The sequence below is a fragment of the Petaurus breviceps genome, unplaced genomic scaffold (genome assembly GCF_028583685.1).
Source record: "Petaurus breviceps papuanus isolate PSGF00001 unplaced genomic scaffold, PetGlider_PUasm1.0 91041, whole genome shotgun sequence".
NCBI lineage: Eukaryota > Metazoa > Chordata > Mammalia > Diprotodontia > Petauridae > Petaurus > Petaurus breviceps.
The window spans coordinates 4,146,062-4,154,134 of NW_027187400.1; the positions used below are offsets into that span (position 1 = coordinate 4,146,062).

Sequence of the window (8,073 nt, forward strand, 5' to 3'; positions counted from 1 at the left end):
GACATCCTGTGCTCTGAGGGCCCTCCCAGCTCTGACATCCTGTGCTCTGAGGGCCCTCCCAGCTCTGACATCCTGTGCTCTGAGGGCCCTCCCAGCTCTGACATCCTGTGCTCTGAGGGCCCTCCCAGCTCTGACATCCTGTGCTCTGAGGGCCCTCCCAGCTCTGACGTCCTGGGTTCTGAGGGCCCTCCCAGCTCTGACGTCCTGGGTTCTGAGGGCCCTCCCAGCTCTGACGTCCTGGGTTCTGAGGGCCCTCCCAGCTCTGACGTCCTGTGTTCTGAGGGCCCTCCCAGCTCTGACGTCCTGTGTTCTGAGGGCCCTCCCAGCTCTGACATCCTGTGTTCTAAGGGCCCCCCCCCCCAGTTCTGACATTCTGTGTTCTAAGGGCCCTTCCAGCTTTGACATTCTAGGATTGGTTGAATGAGGCATTTTTTTCTTCTCTTTCCCTATAACAATATAATGACTCATATTTGTATAATCCTTTGAGGTTGACAAAGCTCTTTCCCCACAACAGCCTCAATGGGTAGGCAGTGCCAGTATTAACATACCCATTTTACATATGAGCAAGCTCAGATTCAGAAGTCTTGCCCATATGAACTCCCATCCAGTAAATCATAGGATCATAGATTTGAGGTTTGTACTTATTCTTTCCTAAGGTCCTACTGTCTCTCTTTTGGGGTCTTAGGATAGGTCATCATGTTTAAAAACAAACAAACAAATGAGCTAAGAAGGGAATTGGAGGAATGGATTTTTTCAGGCAAGGACTTATTGCTGGGACTTCAATTAAACTTTAAAAGTTAGTAATAATAACAGTAACAACAGCTATTCCCATACTGATATAGTTGATCCTCATATGAACAACCCCATATGAAGTAGGTACAATTATTATAGATGAGGAAATAGTTTGAGGAAAGTTAAATGACTTTCCCAAGGTCACAAAGCAAGTAAATGTCTGAATTAAGAATGAACTCAGGACTTCCTGACAAGTGTGCCTCAGGCCACAACTCTGTACAAACCCTTTCAAGACACCTTATTCAAGGTGTGGTCTGGCAGAAAGTTCTGGCAAGACTTTTTTTTTTTTAAAGAATCAAATAATCTGTGATTTCACGTTGTTTCCCCAGGTAGAATGTAAGCTCTTTGAGGGCAGGGACTGTTTGCTATTCATCTTTGTATCCTCAGTGCCTAGTATGCAGTAAGTGTTTAATAAATGCTTGTTGATTGATTGGGTTGAGTGATGAAAATTCCCTTCTACCAAGGTAAATTGGCAACCTGTCTATAACTTATTTTCCTCAGAGAGTTTCCGGGGGCACTGAGAAGTGAGGTTCCTTGCTCTTCCACTCCCTCTCCCAGCACAGCCTGGGTTCCAGTTGTGGAAGCAGCATGATGATGAAAACTGGAATCAGGTAATGAAAAATAATCTGTTTTAAAGGCGATACAGATTAAGTGGTGTAGTTCCCACATCCAGTATCAGGGGGAGCACCTCCAAAATCCCCAGGAGATATTATTGATACAGGGACCATCTGGCATCAATAGCTTTTTCATAGAGAGACTTCGGTAGATAACTAGGAAAGTCCCTTTGTTTTTAGCCTAGAGAAAAAGTGTTGCATATACAAGGTAGTGTAGAAGATAGAAGTCTGGACTTGGAGTCCAAAGGAACTGAGTTTGAATCCTGTTACTAGCTAGGCAACCCTGGGCAAGTCACTTAACCAATGTTGACCTCAGTTTTCTCAACTGTAAAATAGGGGTAATAGGAGACTCTATCTCTCTTGTTCTTAGTAACTAGGTTGGTGCAGTGGATAAAGCCAGTTGATTTAGTCAGGAAGATTGGAGTTGAAATTCTGGCTCCGTGACCCTTGGCAAGGCATGCCTCCATTTGTCTGTCTCCATTTCATCATCCATAAAATGAGGATAATAATAGCACCTACCTCCCTGGGTTGTTGTGAGGCTCAGATGAGACAATGTTTGCACAGTGTTTTGCAAACTTTGAAGACAGATAGAAAGGCTAGCTCTTACCTCCAGACCTTGGGTCTTCATCCAGAGTTAATTTCACTATAGATGACACCTAGCTCTGGAGCAACCAGACTGTCAGAGCTGAACAGGACCTCAGAGGAGGAAAAGTGCATTGACATGTGCCAAGCACTGTGCTAACAACTTTTTTTTTTTTTACAAATATTAACTCATTTGTTCCTGACAATAATCCTGGGAGGTAGGCGCTATTATTATCCTCATTTTACAGTTGAGGAAACTGAGGCAAGCAGAGGTTAAGTGACTTGCCCTGAAATCTTGCTCAGTCCAACTGAATCATTTTAGAAATGAGGAAATGAAGTCCCAGAACAGAAGAGCCTTGTTCAACATCACGTAGCTAGCAAGCAGCAGAACTGGAACTGAACCGAAGAGGATTTCTGCTGCTTAGTCTAGACTCTTTCTGCCAAAATTCACTCTCTCACCAATTTTCTATTGCAAAAGTTATTCAACAAATACCCAAACCATTTCCCAAGCATCTATTGTGTGTCAGGCCCTGGGGGTAACAGGAAGAGCTAGCATTTCTGTAGCATTTTAGGGTTTACAAAGTGCTTTGCAAATATTATCTCATTTGATCCTCACAGCAGTCCCTCGAGGTAGGAGGTATTATTGTTCCCACTTTACAGTTGAGGAAACTGAGGGATGTTAAGTGCCTTGCTGGAAGGTCTGAGGCAGGATTTGAACTAAGGTTTTCCTGACTCCAAGTTCAGTATTCTATGCAGTGCATCACCTAGCTGCCCTCAAAGAGCATCCAGTCCATCGAATGAGCTGACTTCTTTCTGTATCATCCACTTTGTTTGCATCTCACCTCAATCAGATATCATGTGCACATTATGCCTCCTCCCCCCTCATCATCATCAAGAATTTACTAAGCACCTACATGTGCCAAGCACTGTGCTAAGGACTAAGCATTCAAATAAAGGCAAGAACATGGTCACTGGCCTTAAGAAGCTTACAGTCTAAAGGGGGAGAGAACAAGAGGGGAAAACAACTATATAAGACACCTACACATCTGAACATCAGTGTAAATGGGAAGTAAGATCTCAGAGAAAAAGCTGGAAAAGTAGGGAATGCTAGGAAAGGCAGTGGAGGAAGGAGTTCAACTGGCCTTAAAGGAAGCCAGGGAAGCCTGGAGGCAGAGATGAGGATCAGATCTCTTTACAGGTGTGGGAGAAAGCCAGAGAAAATGCAGAGTCAGGTAATGGAATGTCTGGTGCAAGGAACAGCCAGGGGGTGTGTCACTGGGATCACAGAGTAAGGGGGTGGAGTAGGAGATGGAGTAAGGTATAAGAACATTGGAAAAAGAGTAAGAGGCCAGGTTATAAGAAGATTCTAAAAGCCAAACAGAGGGTTTTACATTTGATCCTGTAGCTAATAAGAATCCACTGGAGTTTATTGAATAGGGAGGATGACAGGTTCAAACCTGTGCTTAGTCTCTTGTTAGATTGCAAGGTGCAGGACCTGTCGTTTTTTCCCCGCCATCTTGGTAGCTCCAGATCAGGGCCTTATCTTCTGGGAGATGGGGGCCAGTGGGCTACAACATGGACTTTGTTGTTGTTGTACAATCGTTTTTCAGTTGCGTCCAACTCTTCATGAAACCATTTGAGGTTTTCTTGGTAAAGGTACTGCAGTGGTTTGCCATTTCCTTTTCCAGCTCACTTTATAGTTGAGGAAACTGAGGCCAACAGGGTTAAGTGACTTGCCCAGGGTCACACAGCTAGGAAGTGTCTGAGGCAGGATTTGAACTCAGGAAGATGAGTCTTCCTGATTCTAGGTCTGGAGCTCTATACACTATGACGCCACCTAGCTGTTCCTCATGGCACAAAGCAGGAGCTAAATAAAGGTTTCTTGAAGGATTGTTTGGTTTGCAGCCTGAAAATAGTGCAATCCCTTTCCAGAAGAGCAAGAAGAATGAGTGAATAGTATGAATTTCTCCTTTTTCAAACTCTTGTCTTTTTTTTTTTCTTTAAGTTCAAGATTATTGGTTTAAAAAAAATCCATGTTTTTCCAATTTGGAAGTTCACAAGTCTAAACCATGATTGACGTGGCTTGGGCCCAGGAACAAAATTAGGACCAAATCTGTGCAAATCCCAGGGAGGTAGATTGCAACTCGAAATAAGGAAGCATTTCCTAACAATTAGAGTCATTCTGCAATGCAGCTGGCTGGCTGCCTTGTAAGCAAAGACACAAGCAGCCCAAATTGTGCCCAGGGCAAATTTGTTTGGAGGTGTGAGACCCTAAGGAGACACAGAACTTCGAAGGATAGTCTGAATGGGAGTAGCTGAATTAAAAGAGAGTGGCCCATGCTATAGTAAATCCTTATTAGGTCAGCTGTACCCTGGGTCTCCAGAGAATCGTGAAGTTCAGCTGAAGCTAGGAAAGAATAGCGCTCTGAGCCAAAGGTCCTTTTGCCCTAGACTAGTTATGGGCTCCATTTGTGAAGGATAGAATCAGAGAGATCCTAGAGAGTGGGAGGATAGACCAGATGACTTCTGAGGTCCCTTCTAGCTCTGACAGTTTAATATTCTCTGTGCCTTAGTAATGCTGCCCCTTTGTTTTTTCCTATTATAATAATTACAGCAGTCTTATTATTAATAGTAACAATAACAATGAGGAACATGTACTAAGCAGTAAATGAGAGAGTTCCTGTCCTCAGGGAGTTTCCTGACTAGGAAGCTAGACAGAAAAACATCTACTTGTATTTCTGCTGTCTCTAGTTCAATGCTGACTAAGGGTTCGGCTACCAAGTGATGACAGATATCACCAGAGACTTAATCTTATTTAGTCCTTTTAATCTTAAGGCGGTGGCTTAAGAAAGTCTGATGCAAAATATTAATTGGTTCTTTTAATTGCTCATTTCTACTCCCTGAAGCCAACACAAGCCAGTCTCTGGTTGACCTGGTGTCAAGGTGCCTCTGGGGAAGGGACAATAATAGTTAATGTATTACCTATCTCCCTAAAAGATTAAAGATTAGCCCTGCTTTAGCTGAACTATAACTGTCTGTTTGGGTTTCTCCCCTCCCAGGGCTGTCTGGGAAAGGCAGCTTTTGGTTTTCTTTGTTGTTGTTTCTGATGGGGATATTTTACTCCAATGATTCTTGGCCTTCCTGGACGTTTGGGATTTCGTTCCAGGGAATGACCCTTTAGAAGGGTTCCCTGTAATCCATTTTCTTTCGATCCTTTGGAAACTTTAATCCATACTTTTGTTTGGATTTTGTAAACTATAGAACAATAACAATACTCATAACAGTTAGTGTTACTGTAGCACTTCAAAGTGTGCAAATAACTTTTTTGTACATTATCTCATTTGAGCCACATCACAATTCTAGAAAGTTGTGGCTATTGTTATCTTCATATACACAAGGAAACTGAGGCACAGAGAAGTTATGGGACTTGCCCAAGATCATACAGTATAACAAGTGGGATTGAAACCCAGGTCCTTCTGCCTTTAAGTCTGGCATTCTATCCAGGCAGTGAGAGATAGAGGTGGGGAACCTGTAGCCTGGAGGCCACAGGTGGCCCTCCAGGTCCTCAAGTTCAGTCCTTATGCCAAATGTTCCCTACCAGCAAAGATAGAGGGCTGGCCTGGGGATCAAGGAGACAAGTTTAAATACTGCCTCACACACTTACTGATTGTGTGACCCTGGACAAGTCACTTAACCTACCTCAGTTTCCTCATCTGCAAATACTCTAATGTAGGGGTTCACTGACCCTAATGTACAGTTAAATTAAAAATTTTTTATTAACTATATTTCAATATAATTGATTTTTCTTTGTAATTCTGTTTTTTATGCATTTAAAAACATTCTTCGGAGGAGGGATTCACATGCTTCTTCAGGTGACCAAAGGAGCTCATGACAAAAAAAAGGTTAAGAATCACTGCTCTAATAGTTCTTTGCAAGTTGTCTCACCCAAGGATCTGGGATCTCATCCGTTTTGTTCCTTCTGTTTATACAGATCACAACCCAGCCCTGCCTGCCCACTTGTGTGACTCTAGTCCTTCTTCTTCCATAAATTTGCTTTAGTCAGTCCATCCAACTTGCTGGCAGCTCTCTTCCTACTTCCCTCCCTCCCTCCTACCCTTCCTTCCTTTCCTTCTGTCCATACATTAATAAATGTCTCTTAACACTAGAAACAACAGGGAGGGACAAGAGGTGGCATGTGCCAAGTAAGTAAGTTAAACTACCATCATCTCTGCCACCCCCCCTTAGACTTAGACACAGCCCAAGACCCTGAGTCCAAGAACCCTAGGAATAGCAGTGTCGCCCAGACTCCTGGCCCTGCTTCAAGCCCAGCCCCCACAATCCCAGTCATCATCCAGGCTAGGGAATCAGCCTTTGTAAAAATGTAACCAAGCCTCTGCTCCTGAAGGTGCTAGAGCCCTCTGCCTTCACAGTTAGCTAAGTCCCTGGAAACTAAGTTATCACCCTTAAATCTCTCCTCCAATGGAAGTGGTTAGGTGGCATAGTGGCTAGTGTGTTAGGCCTGGAATCAGGGAGATTGGAATTCAAATCTGGATTCAGGAATTTACTATTTGTGTGGCCTTAGTAAGTCACTTAGCCTCTGTCTGCCTCAGTTTCCTCAACTATAAAATTAATTATAATTAATAATAACACATCACAGGGCTGTTTGTGTGAGGCTCAGATGAGAATATTTATAAAGGTGCTTGGCACAGTATGTAGTACATAGTAGGCCCTTAATAAATATCTATACCCTTATTCCCAGGCTTGAACTTTAGATTACAAATGTAAAGCATTTGGTAAACCCATAGTATTCCACCTCTGAAAAAGAGGGAGGGAGGTACATTTTCTTATTTCTTCTTTGGGGCCATTTTTGGTCATTATAATTACATAGTGTTCAATTTTTTAAAAAAATATTTTTCCCTTTACATTATGATAATTTATATATATATTGATTTTCTGGTCCACTCATTTCACTTTGCATCAATGCATCATTTCATATATCTTCACATTCTTTTCTGAATTCATCATATTCTTCACTTCTTACCTTACAATAATATCCCATTACATTAATGTGCCACAATTTGTTTGGCCATTCTCCAACTGATTGGCATTTATTTTGTTTCCAGTTCTTTACTACTACAAAAAGTGCTTCTGTACAAGTCTGGCAGAAACCGGGTATAGACTGACATCTCACACCATACACTAAGACAAGCTCCAAATGGGTAGGTAATTTAGTCACAAAAAGTGACATCATAAACAGGTTAGAAGAGCAAGGAAGAAATTCCCTGTCCGATCTATGGATAGGTGAAGAGTTTATAACCAAATGAAGGATACAGAGGCTTATAGACTGAAAAATCAACAATTTTGATTACATATTTGTAAAGGTCCTCTTTTTCTTGTTTTTTTCTTCCCATGGGAAAGAGGTGAGAGGGAGAGAATTCAGAGCCCACTCCCAAATTGCTTTCCAAAATCCAAATACTTTATTTTACAAAAAAAGAAATTGAGGCCCAAAGAAAGGAGGTGGTTTGCTTAAGGTCATAAAGTTGGTCAGTGGCCAGATTGGCACACTACCTTGATTTTCTTAACTCTATCCAGACCTCTCTGCCTCCAGGAACATGTGCAAAACAAATATAGGGCAATAGGCTACTAACAACTCAGGAAAGACCTTGGGGTCATGCTCAACTCCTTACTGCCACTTGCTTACATATCCAATTCATTTCCAAATCTTGTTGTTTCTACCTTCACAACATTGCTCATATGGATTCCCTTTGTTCCCACTTACAGAAACCCTCCCCCCAGTTAGAGGCCCTCATTACCTCTTACCTGCAACACCCTTCTAATAGTCTCCCTTCTTTAGTTCTCTTCCCACTCCAGTCCATCATTACTCCAACCAAGAAACCACCACCAAACCACCAAAGTGATTTTCCTGGGGGAGCTAGGTGGATAGAGTACCAGTCCTAGAGTCAGGAAGATCTGAATTCAAATCTGGTCTCAGACACTTACTACCGTGTTTCCCCGATAATAAGCCCTCCCCCGAAAATAAGCCCTATTGAGATTGCTACTGTAGTGAAGGTGATCCCCTGCGCAA

The 8,073-nt window shown here is 42.5% G+C and overlaps 1 protein-coding gene across 1 annotated transcript in view; it reads right to left on the bottom strand.

Moving 5' to 3' along the window:
• MED18 (mediator complex subunit 18) overlaps positions 1-8,073 on the bottom strand; it is a 20,896-nt gene that overhangs the window by 12,285 nt on the left and 538 nt on the right. The gene's annotated exons all lie outside the window — the stretch shown is intronic.